The sequence below is a fragment of the Bos javanicus genome, chromosome 15 (assembly GCF_032452875.1).
Source record: "Bos javanicus breed banteng chromosome 15, ARS-OSU_banteng_1.0, whole genome shotgun sequence".
In the NCBI taxonomy this organism is placed as follows: Eukaryota; Metazoa; Chordata; class Mammalia; order Artiodactyla; family Bovidae; genus Bos; species Bos javanicus.
This window is the reverse complement of record NC_083882.1, coordinates 76,060,955-76,084,614: the sequence shown is the minus strand read 5'-3', so window position 1 is coordinate 76,084,614 and position 23,660 is coordinate 76,060,955. Positions and strand designations below refer to the sequence as shown.

The 23,660-nt window shown below is 48.3% G+C and overlaps 1 long non-coding RNA gene across 3 annotated transcripts; it reads right to left on the bottom strand.

Moving 5' to 3' along the window:
- Window positions 1-2,110: 2,110 nt before the first annotated feature.
- Window positions 2,111-20,432, bottom strand: LOC133227015 (uncharacterized). Of its 3 annotated transcripts, none has more exons than XR_009729708.1 (4): window positions 13,907-20,432; window positions 13,091-13,174; window positions 6,603-6,672; window positions 2,111-3,533 (listed from the first exon to the last, which is right to left on the bottom strand). It is a non-coding gene; the product is annotated as an uncharacterized LOC133227015 (long non-coding RNA). The 3 variants fall into 3 exon arrangements; XR_009729707.1 differs by lacking the exon at window positions 2,111-3,533 and having other exon boundaries at window positions 6,133-6,672; window positions 13,907-14,164; window positions 17,006-20,432; XR_009729706.1 differs by lacking the exon at window positions 2,111-3,533 and having other exon boundaries at window positions 6,133-6,672.
- Window positions 20,433-23,660: the final 3,228 nt, after the last annotated feature.

Genomic DNA, 23,660 nt, shown 5'->3' with positions numbered 1-23,660 from the left:
GGAAATGCCCAACTGTTTTCCAAAGTGGCTGCACCATTTTACATTCCCACCAGCAATGTATGAGGCTTCCAATTTCTCTGTATCCTTGTCAACACTTGTCACCGTCTGTCTTTTTGATGATAGCCATCCTAGTGGGTGTGAAGTGGTATCTCACTGTGGTTTTGATTTGCCTTTTCCTGATAACTAATCATGTGTATGTGTGTGTGCTAAGTTGCTTCATGCTGAGGTCCAGCCCCGGCTGACCCAGGGAGTTCGAAGCGGGGACGGCGTTGACGAGGATCAGGATACAATAGCTTCAATTAGATATTAATTAGAGATATAAAGAGTAATAGAATGAGGATAGCTCAGTAGAAAAATTCAGTGGAGAAAAGAGGCTGAGTAGCTTGGTTTACGCGGGAGACCAATAAAACTTCAAGACAAGAAGTTTGCACCACTTACGCAGGCCGCAGGCGTCCTTCCGTTCTCCCGAAGGAGAGGAAACACTGAGGCCTCCCCGGTCGGATCTTAGAAGCCCAGGCATAATTAGTAAGCTTGGTGGGTTCCGCGCTCCAGATGGAGACTCACCGAGAGTCTGAGAGAGAGAGCGACATGGGGAGACCAGTATTTCGAGAAACTGATCCCAATTCTTTATTTTCCATGGTCTACTTTTATACACTGAGATGTTATGCAAAAGTCATGCGGGGTCAGCAGTCCTGACTTTTATCAAAGTCAGGTGCTTCATACAAATGTATACAGAGGTCTTAGAGGTGTTATATCATCTTCTGGCCAGGGCACCTGCTGACAATTTATGACCCTCTCCTTGTGACAGCGATCAGTCAACCAGGACACTTATTTCTTCAGGGGTGATTATTCTTAAAAAGACTCCACCTTCCGAAGGTACCAGATAAAAGTTACATTCCTATAAGGTGAGGGTGTAGTGGGTTTTAATTAAGGAAAGAATTTACTTAGCCTAAGGTCTAAAGTGATTAATATCAAAGGTTAATACTTATTTCTTCTATATATTCATTAATGTGTGTAAGGGCAGGGGATGTGGAGACTTAGCAACAAACATTGGCTCAACAAATGAAAAACCCTTCACCAATACAATTTCTAATCAGCCCACTATACTTATACTAATGGTTTTCTAACTTTTCTAAGGAACCTGTTTTTAGAAGGTTTAAAGCATCTCGTGCCTCTCATGGCTGGGAGGCTGTGAGCAATCACATGTGGCCAGACAAGCCTGTCAGGCAGGCTAGAGAACCTTCAGAGGAGTTTGTAAGTTTGGAACACTCCTATCATGCCCAGGAATTATTATTAACTGGAGCTCTAAGTTAACTCTTTCTTCGAAAGAGGTGGTGGGGGACAGCCCCCCGTAAAGTCAGAGGTGTAGGTGAGAGCACAAAGTAGTAAAGTAGGCAGGCTCTGGTTATGGGGGTAGATGCTCGAGAATTTCCAGGGGGACTCCTGAGGCTTGATCCCACCTTTTCGTATGTCGAGCCTCCTTCGTCATGACCTTTGTCACGGGTGGAGGTCCTCCCGGTGGCTCCCTGCAGCTTCAGTTGTGTCTGACTCTTTGTGACCCCATGGGCTGTAGCCCACCAGGCTCCTTTATCCCCGGGATTCTCCAGGCAAGAATACTGGAGGGCATTGCCACGCCCCCCATCCAGGGGAATCTTCTTAATCCAGGGATCAAAGCCTGCATCTCTTACCTCTCCCTGCATTGGCAGGCAGGTTCTTTACCACTGGTGCCAGCTGGGAAGCCTAATGATGGTGAATATCTTTTCACAGCCTTGCTGGCTATTTGAGTATCTTCTTTGGAAAAATGTCTGTGGAGACTTTCCCCCTTTTTAAAGTTGGATTATCATTTTTATTGTTGAGTTGTAAAGTTCTTTTATATATTCTGCACAACAGGCCTTTGTTAGATATGTGATTTGTAGTTATTTTCTCCCATTCTGAGGGTTGTCTTTTCACTTTCTTAGTAATGCCCTCTGAAGCACAAAAGTTTTAAGTTTGATGAAGCCCAGTTTGTTTTTTTCTTTTGTTGCTTGTGTTTTTTGTCATGTCCAAAGAAACCATTGCATCATACAAGGTCATGAGGATTTACAACTATGTGTGGAGCAGTGTATGTCTCTTTCTTTTTTTTTTTTTTTTTGGTGGCTGTATCGTGTGGCTTGTGGGATTCTACTTCTCCAACCAGGCATCGAACCCCAGGTCGCTGGCAGGGAGGTCGCCAGGTCCTAACCATTGTACTGCCAGGGAATTCCCATAGAGCAGTGTGTTTTTAAAACAAAAAAATGTCTTTGACCACTCATGGGACAAAAACATTATGAATTGTGACCCAACATTCCCATATGTGCTTATATTCCCACATATGTCTTTATGTTCCGTGAAGTTCTGTAAGACAATAGTCTTTCTACTGTTTATTTTATTTCACTAAAAATAGAATGGATCAAGGCCCACTAAAAAATTTTTTTTTTAATATTTGTTTGTGCTGGGTCTATAGTTGTGGCACGTAGCATCTTCAGTCTTCATTGCAGCACGTGGGATCTAGTTCCCTGACGGGATCACATCTGGACCCCCTACCCTGGGAGTGCAGAGTCTTAGCCACTGGACCACCAGGGAAGTCCCCAAACCCGTTAAATGGATCCTGTGACCCATTTATTGACTGGGACCTGCAGGTTGAAAAACCACTGCTTGTGTGCTGACAAAAACGTTTTTGTGTGCCTGACCTTACTAGGGTCTCCCCAAGGCAAACGTGTGAAGCGATCAACATTCTGTCTCTTTTAAAGATGAGAGACTGAGGCTTAGCGAGGTTGTGACTTCCGGTCACGTGGCTGGTCCACAGGGCACTCATCTATGCCTGTACATTTCCGTCTTTGCTCCCAGTCCCCCTGCTATGGTTTCCACACATTCGTGTGCGTGAGAATTCCCTGGGGTGCCTTGTTAAAAATGCTGATTTCTAACCTGAGACCGCAGAGATCTGACTGTAATTTAAGATGCAACTCCTGGATCAGAAGACAGCAAGTAGCATCTTTAAAACGGATAACCGGCAAGGACCTGCTGTATAGAGCAGGGAACTCTGCCCTATATTATCGGCAGCCTGGGTGGGAGGGGAGCTTGGGGGAGAATGGATACCTGTATATGTAGTGCTGAGACCCTCGCTATTCACCTGAAACTACCAACGTTGTTAATCGGCTATACTCCAATACAAAATAGAAAGAGAAAAAGGAAAAAAGGCAGTGAGTAGCTGTGAGTTTGTGGAAGGGGCTCTGAGCTAGGAATCACGGGGCCCGGCTCTCTGCTTGCTAGCTCTGGGATGGGCTCCAAGGATGTTCCCCATGACTGCCTGAGCCCCTCCTGCTCAGGCCTGAGAGGTGGCAGGGACAGGGACGCGGCCACCCCTGGAGCTCAGGAACTCTCACTTCACCGAGCACACTTCTGAGGTGACAGGCCTTTTTTGCGGTTGTAGACTGGTAAGCAGGCTGTAGCCAAGAAGAAGTGATGTTTTGCTTGCCTCAACAGTATCTGTTCGTTCTCTCAAATGCTGAGCCAACCTAAACAGATAGGGGAGATTTCATGTAATAATTTGATTTTAACATTTCTTGAAAAGTCAGAAGATCTGGTGGCCTGGGCTTTGTTGCTGCATGATCGAGGTGGGCTGGGCTGGAGTCGGGCCTTCCGCAGTGGGGTGGACCACAGTCCCCACCACTCCCTATTGTCTCCCTGCCCACCGACTCCTGTATAGGTTGCCTCGCCCCTGCGGGCATGTGTGAGAGTTTGTCCCCCCTGCCACGACTCCATGGCCCAAAGGCCCTCCCAGCCCTGGCGCTGAAGGGGTGGATTTCCCCAGTGGCGGGCTGACCCACATGCAGACACTTGCAGCTTTCTCTCTGTTCTCTTCTCTGCGTTCTCTCTTTGTTCCCTTTCCCTGGTCAGTGTGCTTTGCTCAAAGAGATGACTCTGGTGATATGGAAAGCCCACAGGCTCTGGAGTTAGGCAGTGCTGGGCTTCAGTGCCGATCCCCTAGTTTCCTTACTCAGGGACCTTGGGGAAGTTACATTACTTCCCAGTTTTCACATCTGTAAAATAAGGGGAACACTGCTCCCTTGCTGCTGCTGTGTACTTTCCACAGGGAGGGAGCATCCGCTCGAGGCAGTCTTGGCTCCCCATCCCAGTCTTCCCGGGGGTGGTTTGTAAATGGTGAACTTGGGACAGTGTGCAGCCCAGCCCCTTCCCTGCTTCTCTTTGGGGGATCTGCCCACCTGCAGAGAGCATATATCCTCTCCATGCCGTTCTGTTCAGAATTAGGAAACCGCAAGACCTGAGGCATATTTGTCCTGAATCAGCTGTGTGTGTGTGTGTTCACGTGTGTGAGCTGTGCTCAGTTGAGTCCAACTCTTTGCAGCCCCATGGACTGTAGCCCGCCAGGCTCCTCTGCCTGTGGAAATTTCCAGGCAAGAATCCTGGAGTGGGCTGCCGTTTCCTATACCATGGGATCTTCCCGACCCAGGGACAGAACGTGCGGCTCTTGCCTCTCCTGCACTGGCAGGCAGATTCTTCACCACTGAGCCACCGGGAAGCCCCCTGAATTAGCTTTCCCAACATTAAAGAGGCCCTTCGAAATTCTTCTGCCTGAGTCATTCTCTGGTGGCTCTGAGGAGAGGCTGGGAAGGGGGCTCCTCTTCCCTGGGTTCCCTCAGACCCCCTCAAATAGCGATTCTCTGGGAGTAATTGTGAGGGGCAGCGCCCGTCACTAACAGGTGCTCAGTAAATGGCAATTGTCATTAAAAAAAAAAAAATTCCTCCTCTTGTTTAGTTACACATCTAGAAGTAGGAAAGCAGGGAGCAGTGCCCGAGGGTGGGTTCAAAGCAGCAGGAAGAAATGGAGAGATAAGGAGGGGAAAGCAGCCTCGATAATACTTCACTGGAAAGCTGCCTTGCAGGTCCTTATGAGTGTATGCAAATTGCATGCAAATTCTGTGCATACTGATGAGTAGCCCTCCTCAGGAAGTCTGAGTGAATGCAGCCCTGGGGAAAATCTGGGTGGAGGTCCCTGAATTCCAGGGAGTTTGTGGTCAGAACTAGGGAAGCCTTTGGCTGGGAATGGGGTGCAGAGGGCGGAGGGTGGTGGTGGTGGGCAGCAATGACTGGGAGGAATAGGGTGGGGCTGGGGGTCGAGAGGTCGGTGAGGCTGGAGACGGGCTCCTAGGGCAGGAGGGAGACCAAGCTCAAGGGCCGCCTTGCAGCTCTGCACCGGCACCCCGGACCTGCACCCCCGTGCCCCCACCCCTCACTCCTCATCAGCCAGATGATGGGGCTCCTCCAGGGCCCGGGTCCACGCCTTCACCACCCCTACAAGCTTAGAAAGACAGTGGAACAACAGAACAGTCCCGGAGGCTTCGGCGTCAGACAGAATCCAGTGCCCTCCAGCGGTGTGATTTGTGGGCCAGTTACGGGGCCTCGGTTTCCACCTCTGTAAAATGGGTTAGCAATAGTCTCTCCCTCATAGACCTCACATGAGGCTCGGTTCAGTGAGGGCCTGGAGAAGATGACTGCAGGCATACCTTGTTCGAGCTGCCCCATACCCTGCCCCGCCCCCACAGCCCGCGTAGAGATCCACGCTCTTTGCACGCCTGCTCTCATTTCATCCCAGCATCATTATTCCCATTTTACCTATGAGGATACCAGAGTCCAGTGAGGTCAAGAGCCAGGACAGAGCCAGCTCAGCAGTCAGGCCCACGCTGTTTCTCCTGATGCTCTCTTGCCTTCCCCCAGAGATAGGCAACTTCTTTATTCGAAGTGAAATGAAGCCCAGAGAGGTTGACTGACTTGCCCAAGGTCACACAGCCAGTTAAGAGGCAGAGCTGGAGCTAGACCCTAGCCCCCTGACTTCGGTCACATTCTCTGTCTGGCCATCACACAAGACCCACCCTCCTGGGCAGCCCAGCCCAACATCTAAGTGGGCTCTGGTTCCCCCTTCTCTGAGCATGGGAGGCCCTTGGCCCCGACACCTCATGGCCTCCTTGATCAGCACAGGTGAGTACTGGGTGCCTTTAGGGCCGCAGTCTCTTCTCTCCAGGAAAGCTCGCAGGTGCTACCGGCCTGGCTGGGTGGGGGGGTGGGGTGGGGTCCTGTGTGAGTTCTTGAGTCCTGCTCACCTCCTCCTCGCCTCCCCTTTGGTCCCTCTGTCGCTGTTTGTCAGCTGCCCCTTCCCCTTGCCCACCTCCAGGCTGTCAGTGTTTGGGGGAGATTACACAGTGTTGACATTGGAATATGAATTAGGCGAGAGCGGCAGCCAAATATTGGAATTAGGGAAGGCAGGAGCCCAGGCTGGAATCCAAGAGTGGCTGGAACATCTGTGCCTTGGCTCTTCCAGATGCCTGACCTGGCCCGCCCACCCGAGGATGCCTGGTCCCAGAGCTGCAGACAAGTCCTGCCACAGCCAGCATCTGGTCCTCCCCTTGCCCGCTGAGGGTGCAGTTCGGGGTCCCGCAGACCTCAGCCTCATCCACTCTCTCTGTTCCAAGGCCCAGGAGGAAGCAGAGGCTTCTGCTGTGACTTGAGGGACTGAGGGAAGACTCTGCCCAAGGATTTGTCTTTTGTTTGAAGGTCTGAAATCCCACCTTAGAGTTCTGCTGCTATTGGTCAGATCCACATTTGTCAGAATGTTTCATGGAGCTCAGGTTCTGCAGACTGTAAAAGAGGCCGTGAAAGTGTGTTAGTGAAAGTGTTAGCTGTTCATCCGTGTCTGACTTTTTGTTACCCATGGACTGCAGCCTGCCAGGCTCCTCCGTCCATGGGATTCTCCAGGCAAGAACACTGGAGTGGGTTTCCATTCCCTCCTCCAGGGGATCGTCCCGAACTAGGGATCGAACCCAGGTCTCCTGCATTGCAGGCAGATTCTTTACTGCCTGAGTCACTAGGGAAGCCATATGTTAGGGAAATGCTGTGTTAAACAGCATTACTATGGGACTTCTAAGAGCCTTTGATAACTTAGGAGGTACTGTGATTCCCTTAAAGAAGGAAAGAATTTGTAGCATTTCCCAGACTTGTTTAAGGGGAGAATGTTTCCTCATGCAGAACTCTTTGGGCCAGTGGTAACAGATCTGAATCTAGTCTAGCAGCTGCTGGGACTGCTGTCCAAAGGTTGGCGTGACGCTGGTGGGGCCTGAATCAGAACTCGTCTGCTGCATCTGTGAAATGGGATAGCTGCACCTGCCCCAGTGTTTACTTCTTTTTAAGTGAGAGGACATCGTGTGCGGAGGCGCGCCGCCTGCTCTGTGCTTATGCACAGCTCAGGGAGGGCGATGATCACCACCCTTCCTTCTAGCTGATCTGCTAAACGGGGCCACACTGGCAGCTTGGCAACAGGGATCCCTTGGGGGCTTTCCCCTTCTCCTGTCCAGGAGGAGGGCTGCGTTCCCTGCAGCATTTCTCAGAGTGAGTCTTGAGCCTCTGTCAGTTTTCCCACGTGAGATTGTTACATGGCAAGTTCAAGGCCAGCGTACCCAGTGGGCAGGACAGGAAGGCACTAGATGTCAGGGGCTGACTCCAGAGTCCCATGCTCTGTCTGGGCCACCACAGTGCCTGTCCCCTGGCATGCGGCAGGGCACCAGAGAGGCAGGTGACAGAGACATTTCCTGCCAGCTCTTGGGGGCAGCGTGCTCACCACCTGCCATCCTTCCCAGTGCCCCCGCCCAGCCGAGGCTCCCTGCAGGCCAGCCATGTCCGAGTCTGATGCCCGGAACACTTCCCCTCTAGGAGGCCTGGATCTCGAGTAGGACCCTTGCCATCTAGACATCACAGTTGTCTTTCTCCCTGTCTTCTTCCCACAGAGGCTTCTTGGGCAGCAGGCCTCCCTTGGTCCATCCCATCTCGGTTGGGGATTGTCTGAATCAGATGTTAAATAGGCCAGGTCCTCAAAGGACTGAGCCACCTCCTCCAAGTTGCCCAGGAGAAACTCAGTCATAAAAGCAGGGACTACCTCATTTCTCCTCTCTGGGCCTCCATTTCCCCACATTCAGAGAAACTAAGATCATGGCATCTGGTCCTATCACTTCATGGCAAATAGATGGGGAAAGAATGGAAACAGTGTCAGACTTTATTTTTTTGGACTCTGAAATCACTGCAGATGGTGACTGCAGCCATGAAATTAAAAGACGCTTGCTCCTTGGAAGAAAAGTTATGACCAACCTAGACAGCATATTAAAAAGCAGAGACATTACTTTGCCCACAAAGATCCATCTAGTCAAAGCTATGGTTTTTCCAGTAGTCATGTATGGATGTGAGAGTTGGACTATAATGAAAGCTGAGTGCTGAAGAATTGATGCTTTTGAAGAGTGGTGGGTCGGAGAAGACTCTTGAGAGTCCCTTGGACTGCAAGGAGATCCAACCAGTCCATCCTAAAGGAAATCAATCCTGAATATTCATTGGAAGGACTGACGCTGAAGCTGAAACTCCAATACTTTGGCCACCTGATGGGAAGAACTGACTCATTGGAAAAGACCCTGATGCTGGGAAAGATTGAAGGCAGGAGGAGAATGGGATGACAGGATGAAATGGTTGGATGGCATCACTGATGTAAGGGACATGAGTTTGGGTAGGCTCCCGGAGTTGGTGATGGACAGGGAAGCCTGGTGTGCTGCAGTCCATGGGGTTGCAAAGTGTTGGACATGACTGAAAGACTGAACTGAACTGAACTGAAGTGGAGGAGGCTCATCTGGCCCTGATAGATGATGGATTCTAAACACATCAATTCCTACCCTGCCTACTTGTGAAATGCTACTAGGAATTCCCTGCCCTCCATCTGCCCTCAGGGGGGGTCCCCATCACTTCTCCCCATGGGAGGGATTCTAGCAGCCTCTCAAGGTGCCTTTCTGCCCCAGGGATGTCTCCCCTTGAGTCTGCCCACCACACAGGAGCCCTCTGGGCTATCTGTCTAGGTTCTGCTCTTCTCACGTCCCTCTCTGGCTTCCACACTTGAGATGGCTCTCCCCTGTCCCTGGGGAGGTCTGTGGCCCCAACCCATCTCTGCCACCTCTGCATGGAATCTGCTTGAAGTTCCCAAACACACCTGGACTTCCACGCTTCCCAGTCTTTGCTTTTGCCATCCCTTTAAAACGCCTTCCTCTGATGAAATTTGACCTCACTTCTTCCTACCCGCCTGTCTTTTCTTCTAACTCTCCCTCTAGTGTGGCTCTTTGCATTGTCCTATAGCCAGCAATACACACATTTTTCACCTCCATAAATCTCATCAGAGCACCAACCACCCTTTGTTGTTCAGTTTCTCAGTCATGTCCAGCTCTTTGCGACCCCATGGACTGCAGCACACTAGGCTTCCCTGTCCATCACCAACTCCCGGAGTTTACTCAGACTCATGTCCGTTGAGTTGGTGATACCATCTAACATCTCATCCTCTGCCGCCCTCTTCTTCTCTTGCCCGCAATCTTCCCCAGCATCAGGGTCTTTTCCAGTGAGTTGGCTCTTTGCATCAGGTGGCCAAAATAGTGGAGATTCAGCTTTAGTCCTAACAATGAATAGTCAGGGTTGGTTTCCTTTAGGATTGACTGGTTTGATCTTGCAGTCCAAGGGACTCTCAAGAGTCTTCTCCAGCACCATAGTTCAAAAGCATCAATTCTTCGGTGCTCAGCCTTCTTCACGGTCCAGCTGTCATACTACTGGAAAAACCATAGCTTTGACTATGTGGACCTTTGTTGCAAAGTGATGTCTCTGCTTTTTAAAATGCTGTCTAGGTTTGTTATAGCTTTTCTTCCAAGGAGCAAGCATCTTTTAACTTCCTGGGTGCAGTCACTGTTCACAGTGATTTTGGTGACCAAGAAAATAAAATCTGCCACTGTTTCCATTTTTTCCTCATCTATTTGCCACGAAGTTATGGGACCACCCACCAACCATCCTACGTATTCCCCAAGTATTTGGTGGTTTCCTTAAATTATAAATCTATACTCTTGTAATGGGGCTTCCCAGGTGGTGCTAGTGGTAAAGAGCCCACCTGTCAATGCAGGAGATGTAAAAGACACGGGTTCAAACACTGAGTTGGAAAGATTCCCTGGAGGAGGGCATGGCAACCCATTTCAGTATTCTTGCTTGGAGAATCCCATGGACAGAGGAGCCTGGTGGGCTACACAGTCTATAGGGTCACTAAGAGCTGGACATGGCTGAAGCGAGTTAACATGCACATGTGCATTCTTGTAACAGCCAAATGTGGTTCAGAAGGAAAAGCAAGAGCCCCGTGCCCCACCCTCCAGTTTCTGATCTCATTGGTCAGTCCCGCTACACGGGTGATCACCGCTAACAGTTTCTTCTGCTTTCCACACATATTTATATGTGTCCTCAGCACGTATAGCTGCATCCAAATCTAGATGGCTAGCCTGCCTCATGGGACATTCACGTGTTTCCCACCATTTACTGTGACAAATAACGCTGCAGTGACAAGATTCAGATGCAAATGTTTCTGTAGGCACACTCCTGGAAATGGGATTGCTGCATCACAGCAAATGTGCTCTTGTAATTTTAATACTGTCAGTCGCTCAAGTCACGCCTGACTCTTTGCGACCCCGTAGACTGTAGCCCACCAGGCTCCTCCGTCCATGGGATTCTCTAGGCAAGAATACTGGAGTGGGTTGCCGTTCCCTTCTCCAGGGCATCTTCCCAACCCAGGAATTGAACTTGCATCTCCCACATCGCAGGCAGATTCTTCAGCCATCTGAGCCACCAGGGAAGCCCTATGATTTTAATGGATGCTGCCAAACCGTCTCCAGAAAAGGCTGAACCATCACGCCCACCAACAACAGTCTTGCACCGATGTTTAAACGTCCAGTTTCCTCATTTAAGAACAAGGCCTGAGTCTTGTTTATCACAGTGTCCCTGCTATACAGTAGTCTCAATAGATGCTTCTTGAGTGAATTGAGGGGTTTCCAAGCTCTGGCTGTCTTCCCAAAGAAAAGTGGAAGCCTTCCTGTCTCTGAAAAGTCTCTGAAGTCAACTGTGGGACCAGGAGACCTTGACTCATTCCATTCAGCTCTCTGAAATGCAAAGAATCCTGAGGACTCCCAGGTACCTTCTTTGTAAGTGGGGAGTGTGTGGTTTTTGTCTTCAGAGCTGGTCTCAAGGATCTGGGTTGCCATGGCAACTCTTAAGCAGGGCCGCCTTTCCCCTTCCTTCCATCTTGGGAGTCTTGGTTGCCATAACAACCGTTGGTCCGCTCCTCCTCCCCTAACCCTGCCATAGGGCCACCTGCTTCCCTGTGTGGGTCCCACCATTCTTAGGCGTGACCCTGATGACACTTTGACCCCAGGCACCTTGAGACCCTCTCTGGAGATCTGAATGGGGCCACTCCTGAGGATGGTTGGCAGAAGAAAGCAGCATGGCTGTTTGGGAAGGGGAGAGGGCCCAGGTGAGGGGAGGGGGAGGGCCTTGCTCCTTCCAAATCTGGTAGGGTCACTGTTGTTTGGCGACCAGAGGATCAGATTGGGAGGTAGTTTGGGGCGTGGATGAGCCACAGGCTGTGTGGCCAAGCATGCTTCCTCATCACTCTCATTTCAGGTGGCAGAGCGGATGGAGCGGATGCCACTGACCCACCTCTCCAGGGGTCCTCAGCCTCAGAGGAAGCAGGAGGCCACTCACAGACCCTGCCAAGAGCACCGTGGAGTTCCTACAGTCCTCTTTAGAGTGCCCGGAACAGAGTCCTGAGGAGGTGGGACATGGGACATTAACACGATGGGATATTCTGTGGCCAAATGAAAGAAGGACCTTAGAGGATTCTGTTGACCCTTGGAAATTACTTCTAAGAGAAAAAAGCAAGACTCAGATAGCTATGTGGATATTGACCGCAACCATATAATACCGGTTTGGTCGCCCCGGATTTGGACGAATGTAATAGAAATGCAAATATAGCGTCCCTATACCTGCTTCTCCTCCAGCGTTTCCCCGTCCCTGTGGACACTCTTGCCACCTGTGCTTAGTCGCTCAGTCGTGGCCGACTCCTTGTGACCCCATGGGCTGCAGCCCGCCAGACACCTCTGTCCGTGGAGATTCTCCAGGCAAAAATACTGGAGTGGGTTGCCATGCCACCTTCAAACTAGACTCCTCCACTGCCCTGCTGCCCCGCTCGTTAGCTGTCGGTCCTGTTGACTCTGCGCAGTGACCGCCGCTGCTCAAGTGCCCTTTCTTGCTGCTGTTTCTCACGGGGAAACTGTTGCCATAACCCGTGGTGGGTCTCTCTCCTCCCAGGCGTGTGTGCCCCCGACTCCCTTGAGCACACCTGCCGTATTGCTCCCCAAGTGGCCAATCTGGTCACGAGGTTGCTCTCCTTCAGGCTTCCCCTTTTCTCCAGGATCAGTGACAAACTTCTTGGCACCCTCATGGCCCTCCGTGACCTGCTTCCCTGGCCCCTGTCCAGCCTCCTCTCCCTTGAGCTTGCTTCCAGTCGCGAGAAGCTGTATGCTGTCTGCTTCCATTCCTCTTGCCTGGGAACACACCATGCCCTCCGCCAAGAATAACTTTCCCTGCCTCAGCTGCCAGGTCAACGGCTATCCACCCCTAAGACTGAGCTTGAGGCTTTCCAAGGTGGTAGAAGAAAGATGTCACCACTCTGTTCACTCCCTGAAAACTACAGAAACCTCCAGGAGAACCAGAATAGAAACCCGAATTTTGTCTTTGATGGACTTAGATGTCTGTGTTCCTGGATCTCAACACGGAGATCCAGGAGGTAAAGCTGCTAGAGGAGGAACACGTGACTTAGCAGAGCGGCGTGTGTGCTCAGCCACTCAGTCATTACTGAGTCTTGGTGACCCCGTGGACTGTAGCCCACCGTGCTCCTCTGTCCATGGGATTTCCCAGGCAAGAATACTGGAGTGGGGTGCCATGCCCTTCTCCCAGCAGAGAGGAGGAATACCAAATCTCCACACTCACAGCTGGGAAGGGCACTGGGAAGCAAGTTGATTTCTTCCACACTCCCCCAGTTTAGAGGGTTAGGGACTGGAGGCACCAAGTGCCCCAGAACGTGGGGTGGAGAAGGGGGCTCGCCACTGAGTAGCGGCAGCAGCGGCAGCATGGGGGGCAGTCTCAAAGTCTAGGTAAGGAGTAGGCAGACCTCGAAGTCCTCAGCAGTCGGGTGACCGTTCCTCCTACTCCCACGAGAGATCAGAGGCTCTGGGCTCAGGGAAGCCAGGTGTACCTAGGAAAGGGGTAAGCAGGGGATTGAGTCTGCAGATAAATTGAGAACTCTCCAGCACCTTTCTCCCACCCAGCTCCGGAGCAGCAGAATCAAGCCTGTATTGGTATTCTGGCTTCAACGCCACAAGGACACAGGAGAATGTTTCTCTGGAGGAACTAGGTAATTCCAAAGAAATGACCGATAGATGCATATATCTAGGGGTCTGTAGCAGACAAGCTGTCAGGAGGAATGATTGTCCTAGAATGTAGTTCATCAAACGGACAAGTCAGGCCCAGGTACTCAAAGCCTCTGACTGGTCTTTTGGTGCCTCCTTATTTTTAGATTTTATTAAAGTACAGTTGACTTACAAAGTTGTGTTAATTTCTGCCGTACATCTAAGTGATTCAGTTATATATATATATATATATATATATATATATATATATATATTCTTTCTCATATTCTTTTCTATTACGGTTTATCAAAGAATATTGAATATAGTGTTATACAATAGGACCTTGTTACCTTCTTATATATATAATAGCTTGCTTCTGCTAATCCCAAACTCCCAATCCTTCTCTTCTTCATCCACTGCCCGCCTTTCCCCTCCCTGCAAAACACAAGGCTGATCTCTATGCCTATGAATCTGTTTTTGTTTCGTGGGTATGTCGGTTGTGTCATATTTTTTAGATTCCACATCTGAGTGATATCATATGGTGGTGTCTTTCTTTTTCAACAACTAATTTTACTTACTTGCTCTGGCTGTGCTGGGGCGTCCTTGCTGTGCAGGCTTCTCCTGGTTGTGGTGAGCAGGTTCTGCTCTCTGGCTGCAGCAGCAGGCTGCTCATTGCAGTGGCTTCTCTCGTCGCAGAGCACAGGCTCTAGGGTGCACCGGCTTCAGCAGTGGTGGCTCCCAGGCTCTGGAGCCCAAGTTCAGTTGTTGTGGGGCACAGGTTTAGTTGCTCCTTGGGATGTGGGATCTTCCCAGATCAGGGATAGAACCGGTGTCTCCTGCATTGGCAGGTGGATTCTTTACCACTGAGTCACCAGGGAAGCCCTTGTCTTTTTCTGACTTACTTCCATACCAACCTGGGGCTTTCCTGGTGGCTCAGATGGTAAAGAAGCTGCCTGCAACACAGGAGACTGTGTTTGATCCCTGGGTTGGGAAGATCTCCTGGAGAAGAGAATGGCAACCCACTCCAGAATTTTTCCCTGGAGAATTCCATGGACAGAGGAGCCTGGTGGGCTACAGTCCAGGGGGTCACAAAGAGTCAGACACAACTGAGCGACTACCATCTATCTTCCTTCCATACCAACCCAGGCTATCAACTGAATGTGATGGTGAAATGAGGACTTTTCTAGACACACAATATCTCAGAATAACTTGTCCACCCACATCCCTTTTCTCATGAAACTCCTGAAGGATGTGCTCAACTAAAACCAGGGAGCTGAGAAAGAAGATGTGGGATCCAGGAACAGGGACCCCAACCCAGGGGAGACAGGGACGGAATTCCTTGGGTATTGGCTAAGAGAATATCTGGAGACCAGCTGTGCCTTGGCCCAGGGAACAGCTAGACCTGATCAGCAGGATAGCTGAAGGCTCTAAGGGGTAAGGGAGTTTGTCCCCAGGAAAATAAATGAGACTGACAAATTATCAGACAGGTTTGGTCATGTGGAAAATTACATCGAGGGCATGGAAAAGTTTAGTCAATTGCTTTTTACAAAACAAGCCTAAGTTGATGAAAAATGAGGTAATTATTAATAGGAAAAACAAAAAAGAAAGGAAGTAGAATCACAGTCTAGTAATCAGGCTGGGAATACATAGTAGTGAAGGTGTAGACAAAGGATTTAAAACAATTATGAGCAACGTCCATTATGAGTGTGGTCCAATGATTAAGAATCCACACTCCAACATAAGGGACGTGGGTTTGATCCCTGGTTCCAGAAGATCCCACATGCTGTACAGCACCTAAGCCCATGCATGGAAACTGCTGAACCTGCACTCTAGAGCCTGTGCTCTGCAATATGAGAAGCCAAAGCAACGAGAAGCCCACACACCAGAGCTAGAGAGAGTGGCTTCCACTCCCCACAAATAGACAAAGCCATGAGCAGCAACGAAGACGCAGTACAGCAAAATAATAATAATAATTTAAAAATTGAGATGCAAGTAGGAGGAGAGAGAGGAGGAGGAGAGAATGGAAGGAGGAGCAGAGAGAATGGAAGAAAAACTTCTAGTCCACTAAGATGTCAACCAGTGTTTAAGATGATGACTCAAGAGGTTGAAGAATAAGTGTTATCTAGCATGAAAGTGAAAGTTAGTCGCTCAGTCCTAACCCAGGGACTGTAGCCCTCCAGGCTCCTCTGTCCGTGGAATTCTCCAGGCAAGAATACTAGAGTGGGTTGCCATTTTCTTCTCCAGGGAACCTTTCCAACCCAGGGATCAAACCCAGGTCTCCTGTATTGCAGGCAGGCTCTTTACCCCCTGAGCCACCATGGAAGCCCCTTGGTGACTCGGGGGGTAATTTATTTAGAGAGAGGGAGGTAAACGACAGGGGAAAGGGCTTCAGGAGAACAAGGTGAGGGAGACGGGGTTGGGGAGAAGAAGAGAATGCTCTTTTCAATTGTAAGCCTTTGAGCACTCTTTGACTTTTCAAAAGACTTAGAGGTCATACTTTGTTTAAACAACAACAACAAAATTAAGAAACTGATTTGGTTCATGGTCTTCCTCTGTGAAGACTTCCCCGACCACCAGGGCGTCCCTTGAGAGCCCTTCCCTCTGGGAGCCAGTTGAGCGCTTGTCCTCAGCAAGAGTTCAAGAAGGGCTCTTAGAGAAGAAGTGAATGGATTCCTTCTAAAAGTTGGTTAAGTCCAGATGAATTAAAAAAAAAAAAAAAAAACTTGAATTTGGAAAGGATTAGGACTAACATTACGGGAGATTTGTCTTTCATTGGCTGTCACAGGTGGTAATGTCACATTTTTTTTTTCCCCCATCTTGAGGGATGGGATGGGGTTGGTTGAGGTCACAGGGTAGACAGAGGCAGGTTGGAAGTTAGACATGCTTGGGTCCCAGCACTATCTCCGCCTTTCAGTAAACTGAGTTCAAGGCAAGTTACTTAACCTCCTTGAGCCTCAGTTTTCCTCATCCGGACAGTGGGGAGAATAATGGAGCTAAACTACTTTGTCAGGCTGTGGTTAAGGATTAGGAGAGTGTCAGTGAAGTGCTGGGCACACGGTAGAGGCTGGTTAAATGGTGGGTGGTTTCATCAAGCTGCGGGGTGTGTTCAGTGATAGCAGCTCTTCACTTGACCCCACTTCCTGAATTCCTGTTCTTACAGCGCCTCTGGGAAGCTCTGGCCTCTGTGTCAGACGTCCCCATAACAGACCCTGGGCTCAGTGTGGGCAGACCATATATTAGCAGAGCAGTTCAGAGCATCTACACATTTTCAGAGACATCTGAGTCATTCCATTTTGGGAGCTGTGCTGGGATGGTTTCAGCGGCTTTGCCTGCTTTCTAAACAAAAATTATTTAGGTGGGAACAGTTTCAGCTTGAGGTTTCCATGATTTTCACATGACCTTTAAATACCCCAGATTTGCAGTCTCCTTCTTTCTCTAATGAAAGTCTGGATCTTCTTGGAGAAAAGAAACTTAATTCCAGGCTTGGCCCTCCCTCTGTCCTGGCTTCCCTCTTCCCATTGCACTGGCTCCACCCACCCACTCCCCCACCGTGGGCCTCCATCCATCCACGCTCTGCTCCGTGGGAACTCACCAAGCACCTCCCACTGGCCACAGCCTGAGACCTTGCACAAGTTTCTTTGGCTATGTTTAACCCTTTTCTTGAAATGTTCTCTTACCTTGGCTTTTGGACACAGGAGTCTCCTTATTCATGTATAATTATCATCATCATCAGCTTCTTTGTTTTCAATCTTGATTCTGTGACCATCCCCTTAGGCCCAGTCCTTGCTTTTCTTTCACTTTATTGCCTTTATTCTTGGAGGCTTGAACAATCCCCTTTACATGGATGATTCCCTTAACTATCTTCCCTTTCCGTTTCAGTCTGTCCCTGGAATTCTATTCTTGAGTCTCTGGTGGACCCGGGGACTTTGTCCCTGCGATGTCTTGAAGTTACCTCATACCCCTTAGATAGACCTTGCCATCTGTCCCAAGCCCCCGTCTAACTTCCCTGCCTCGGTTAGAGGCTCTTGAAAGCCTAGAGTTAGTTTTTGCTTCTCTCTCCTTCATTCCTCTCTGCTTTCTTCCCCGTTCAGCTTTACTTCTTGAGCCAGCCTTCTGATCTCATCAGGGTGGCCTCTGCGCTGTCCCCAAACCCATGTGGTCACTCCTCTGTTATGCCTGTAACGTCTTTCTGTGAGGACAAACTGTCATCATTGTGTTTTTCTAAAAGAGTCTCAGTGTTAGCCAATTGCATATCCGTTCTGAGTCCAAGAATGGTGCAAAGCATCCTTGGTCCCAGTGAGTCAGCTGCCAGTGTCCTCAAACCCAGCCGCAGGCAGCCTGTGGCCTAATCACCGCGCAGAGGCCCTGTCCCGGGGGATGGGGCGTGGCCTTTTCTTGGCGTCAATTTGACTAGAGTTGTGTGTGGCAGGGGGCGTGGTTTCTGCAAGGTTCAGAGCTCAGATCTCTCCTGAGCCCCAGCTCCACCCTGCAGGGGAACTGTTAGATCCTTAAGCGTTTAAATTCTCCAAATTCTTAGAGGCTAAGAGAAATCAGTTATTCCCTCGTTTCTTGGATGCATTATTATGCTAACAGATTCTGTCTTTTTACTTCATCTTGCCCAGGAGGCTCTCTCCTCAAGGGTGGGGGGAGGGTGAAATTTCCTTCCTGTATGGAACTCGTGTCCCGTCCCACATGTATCTTTGTTTATGCTGGTCATCTATCCAAAATATTTACTTCTCTCCAATCTGGGGAGTCACAGTCTGAATATTCTCCAAGGTAGAGAGGAGTCTTAACTGTTCTTGTGTCATGGACCCGTTTGGCAGGCTGATAAAACCTATAAACCTCATCTCAAAAATGTGATTTTAGATACATTAAAAAAACACACAGTATTATAAAGGAAACTGGTTGTGATGTGGTTGTTAAAATATTAAAGAACACCAAATTGTGATATGGTAATGCTATTCTCCTTTATTACTATATTAAATAAACACTATTATTTCAAAGTAGTGATGAACATTAATGATATTTTGAGGTCTCTGCAGTAGTATGTGGTGATTAGGAAAACATCTGTTACACCTGCTTTTGTGGTTTGTAACCTACATTTATAATGGCATGAAATGCTAAGTTTCAGTTAAAGATTAGTGAACACAGAGATGCAATTTTCCTCCTCATCCAAGTTCATAGGTCCCCCTGAATTCAGTCCACGAATTCTAGGAATTCTTACTGTGGATCTCATTTGAGAACCTTAACTCCTGCTTCCCTCATGGAGCACTCCTTGACTACCACAAACTTCTGAGTTTTCCCTCACGCTGGAACTCTTACAACGTCCATTCAGTCAACAAACGCTGACACGGCTCATGTTCAGGCAACCGTTGAAGCAGATGTTGGGGTCCACATAGTGAGACGCGAGACCCAGGTTTATAATCAGTGGGCGGGACGGACACATTCTCATCTGACTATAGCTCTAAATATAATATGAGAGTCACCCTGGAAGAATTTAAAACAATAGTCTGTGGTATCCCAGAGGAGGTAGAAGTTAACAATTCAATTTGGCAAGGAGTTCAAGGAAGGAAATGTTACAAGAGGAAGGTAGCATTTGAGCTTGGCCTTGAGGAAAGAGTAGGATATAAACAATTTCCACATGGTTTAAGTAGATCTGGCTGGTATTTTTCCTTTGTCTTGCCACAAGTAAATATGAAACTCCAAGCAGGATCATGTCTTACAGCATGGTTTTCTGTATTCTGCAGAACCTATTATGACGGGACTGATCATGGGCACTCAATACATAACCATCGATTAATTAATAATGTTTTTCAAGAACAAAATTTCTGTATTAATTAGTTATTGCCATGGAGCAAAGCATCCCCAAACCCAGTGGCTTTAAACAATGTCTTTCTCTGCTGATCTGGCCAGGATGGGCTCTGTGGTCACTGGCACATCGGCAGAGGCTGATCGGTCTGGAATAGCCTTGACTGGATGTCTGGGGCTCTCTTCTGGATGCTTTTCTCAAGTTATGCTTGCATGAAGTTTCCTGCTGTTCCATTGGCCAAAGCCAGTCATAAGGCCAGGCCCAGAGTTGGCGTGTAGGACCAGGGCAAGGAGACAGGGAGGCATAACAAGTTTTGGCCATTTTGTTGTTGTTTCGTCGCTCAGTTGTGTTCTACTCTTTGCAACCCCATGGACTGTAGCCCGCCAGGCTCCTCTGGATGTGAGATTTCCCAGACAAGAATACTGTTGCCATTTCCTTCTCCAGGGGATCGTCCCCACCCAGAGATCAAACCTGAGTCTCCAGCACTGGCAGGTGGATTCTTCACTGCTGAGCTGCCAGCAGTAGCGGGCAGTTTTGGCCGTAGTTTTCACAGTTAAACAATCAGCCTCAAATTCTTTGTGGAATGGGACAACTCTAAATCAATAGGCAAACGCATAAATGAAATAGTTAAAGTGTAAGGGGCAATTTATAAATTCAGCTAGCAATGTGGCCTCTCCTGTGGCTATATCCTAGGTGTGTGAAGAATGTTATCCACAGAGACTGGCTGGGCCACCCTTTTATTATTATTTTTTAAAACCGGGATGCAAACCCATTGAATTGTCCTTTCATGTCTGATGTTCCATCAGTTAAGCATCCCACACAATTTTTCATAGAGACGCTTTCTTTCCCCCTAAGGACATCTGCAACAATCCAGAACACACTTGCCTCCGTACTTGACTCCAAGTTGCTATAAATATCAGACATTCTGTCAGCAGCTCAGGGTCACAGCTCAGGTTTCCTGAACCAATATCACTTGCTCCTCTGCTTTGAGCTGTGTCTGTTAGAGGCAGTGGTGTGGTACATACAGTGAAGTGGAAAATACAGGTCAGAAAGCTTGTTCTTTGAATTAACTGAGGGAAAAGCATATGTGTGTGTGTGTGTGGAGGGGGTGGGCAGATTTAGCCATACAATTGCTTTTAATTGTTCAGGCTTTAATGTAGGTGATGGCAGAATTTGAAAAAGATATGCTGCTGAATGTGTATCATAGCTCATTATTACAGGCTGTGTGACTTCAGGCAAGTGGTTAAAGTCTCTGAGCTCCAGTTCTCCTTATCTATAAAAGAAACTGGCTATATGCTGACCTCTGTTTGTGGTGAGGATTCAGTGAACTGCCATGCTTATGAGGTAAGTGGCTCAGCAAATGTTTGATATTATTTCTTACAGACTGGAAATAAAAATCCAAATGAGTTATCAGCAGCAGGAGGATGGTTCTCTGTTAGTCTGGGAGAGAATAACTCAGGGACCTGCCTTCCACTCTTTGACTTGTCTCTAACTAGGTGACCATTTAAGCCTCAGTTTCCACATCTGTTGAGTAGAGCAATTAATAGTCATAGCCTTGTTTTGACAATCAAATGGCATATTGCACAGGTTTTATTTTTTTAAAGAATTTAAAATCCCTTTGGATACACGTGAAATAATGCTGCAGTGATTGGCCGCTCCCCGTGGGATTGTTCAGACGGGCTACTCTGCACCCAGCACCCTGCTCCTGTGGTTAGCAGGGTGTTGAGGAGAAATTAAAATTAAAAGTGTGTTTCCTTCCAGATGTTGTTGCCACACGCTCAAGGTGCTCTTTTAACTGGGACATCAGGCTGTCTTGAAATAGACAAGAATTCTAGAAACATGACATTGGGCCTGATTCATCGCTTTAACTTGTGGCTGACTCATTCTCTCCTTGATCGTTTCTTCAACAGTAACTTTAATTACATCATTTTACTTATTGTTCTTTTTCCCCTTGATTTATTTTCTTCTTACAAATCTTGTTTATTGTCTCAGTGATTGGGCCTTCTCACCTCTGAGACTTGTGTAAACCTTCTGGACTCTAGAAATAGGAGCTGAACTTTCCATGTACCTCAAATAATGAGTACTCTCACCCTGCCCCCCACAACCCCCAAGCTTGTGTACTTGAAATACATCAGCAGAAGAAATACTTTTGACTTTGCTGGTGTTTCACAGAGCTTATGTTATTGAATGCTCTCAGCTACCCTACAAGATAGATACAATCCAGTTTAAAAGAAAAATGCAGGGACAGAAGCTTCAGGAGGGAACCGTAACTTGCCCAAGGTCAGTGTGGTAGACTGCAAAAGTGATCCCAGCTCTTCATCCTTCCATGCATTCACACCCTGTCCCCCATCATCTGCGTCCTCTGTGTCCGCCTTCTTCGACTCTGGGCTTAGCAGTGAAACTTGCTCTGGCTGAAGGGATGATGGCAAACGTGATGGAAGCAAAAGCCTGAAAAGTCCCTGTGCAATCAGCTGGATTTGCCTTGTCTCTTGTCCCCCTGCCGTGGCCATGAGAACATGCCTGGTTTAGCCGGCTGGAGGATGAGAGGCGTGTGGAGAGGAGTGAGTCCCTGCAGCTGTCCCTGGAGCCCAGCCTCAATCACTCAATGGGCAGCCAGACTCTAGGTGTGTTAGTGAGTCCGGCCAGGAGCAGCAGAACCGCCTAGCCAACTATCCCAGATGCATGGGCTGTAAATGGTGATTACTGAATACCACTGAGGTTTTCTTGTGATTTGTTTCCCGGCGTGGTTGTGGCAAGAGATACCTGGCAGTATGAGTGTGTGGGAGAAGAGCAGGCCTTGGGAGCTGGCTAGGCCTCAGATTCAGTTCCAGCTGTGATGTTTGGAGTGTGTTCCTTTTCAAGATTAAATTCCTTTCTCTTTAAGATGAGGTAGTAATTCTTCCCTCATAGGGTGGCTACAAAGATTAAACACGAGGCAAAAGAAAGAAAACCTTTGGGACCCAGTATACATCGTAGATGATGTCCAAAAAATGGTGTCTTCTCCCAGCAAACCTTCAGAACGAACAACTACGGGACCATGGGGCCCAGACCAAGGTCTGTCCAATGTGAGGCTGATACTGATCACATCAACTCAAAGATAAAAACGAAAACCAGAAGGGCTTGATTCTGTCCTTACACTAAGATGCGGCTTCCCTGAATCTGCTGTCTGTCGTGTATTGGGCAAGATGGGCCTTAAAAAGATGGCTGCTTAAATTGAAGAGGCTGAAGAAGAAAAGCCAAGTCCAAGGTTTTCCTTTGAGCCCATGGTTTAGCCAAACAGATGACAGCGAAGTGGGGAAAGGCTGTCACTTTTGCCCCGGGTATGGGTTTGGTTCAGATCAAGGAACTCAAAGCGCCAGCGGGGACAGTGGCTGGCCACGTAACGTTTGCTCTGACACTGCTGTTTGCCGTCCTGCTTGTGCGTGCATTTTTAATGACAGATTATTCAGGAAATGTGAATATTTCTCTAGGAGGTTTTGTTTTGTCACTTGGCCTTGTTTTTGGGTCTTTTTCCTTCCTTTGAAGCCATTGTTTGACATGACATATGTACTCGGGTAAGCTTATGGCTAATTACCTCAAGGGAGAAGGAAAAAAGAAACCAACCCAGCTAAAATACAGAGCAATTAACTCAGTAAACTCTAAGAAGTTATGAAAGGTATGAGATGCTCTTTGAAAATTAAAAAAAAAAAAAATCATATACATTTAAGGAAGAGTTTTCTTCCCGAGGAATTGAAAGTTTTCCTACAAAATCCTTTGTAGGAAGGATCCTACAAATCCTTTGTAGCAGCTCCTTTCCTGCTTTCTGCCCCAGACAGCTCACTCCTCTTTGGCTTTTCTGGTGGTGGCAATGGGGTGACAACAGTTACATGCACCTGTTTGTAATGGGCGACAACGGTTGCATGACTCTGCTACAACGCATGGTGTGACCTGGCTTGAATCACATGGCACTTCTGAGCTTCAGTTTCTCACCAGCAAAATGACATTTTGATAAAATTTCTTTACAAGACAATCAATTTGTTGTTTTTTAAATCAATGATTTATCATTTTTTAAATAATGATTTGCTTTTTTCCCCCCTGATTTGTGAATTGGTTTGGCTCAGCAAGGAGATTCTTTCTTGGGTTCGCTCACGTGGCGGCATCAGAGAGTGGCTGGGACTGGAGTCATCTGAAGGTCAACAGGGCTTGACGTCTGAGATGGTCCACTCTCATGGCTGGCGTTTATTTGATGCTGCCTGCCATCTGGACACTCGTTTGGAACTGACTGCCAGACTGAGGAGTACCTGGACATGGCTTCTCCACATGGCGTGGGCTTCTCATGGTACGGTGTCTGGGTTCTCAGAGGGAACAACTCAAGAAGGAGTGTTCCAAGGCACCCAGGTGGAAGCTACAAGGCTTCTTATAACTTATACTCAGAGGTACAAGGACACCACTTTTTGCTACATAATTAGGTTTCTTTTGATGCTGAAATTTTACGATTTCTTGACCTGAATTCTCTGTTTTCTGTTAATGAATCAGATGCCAGC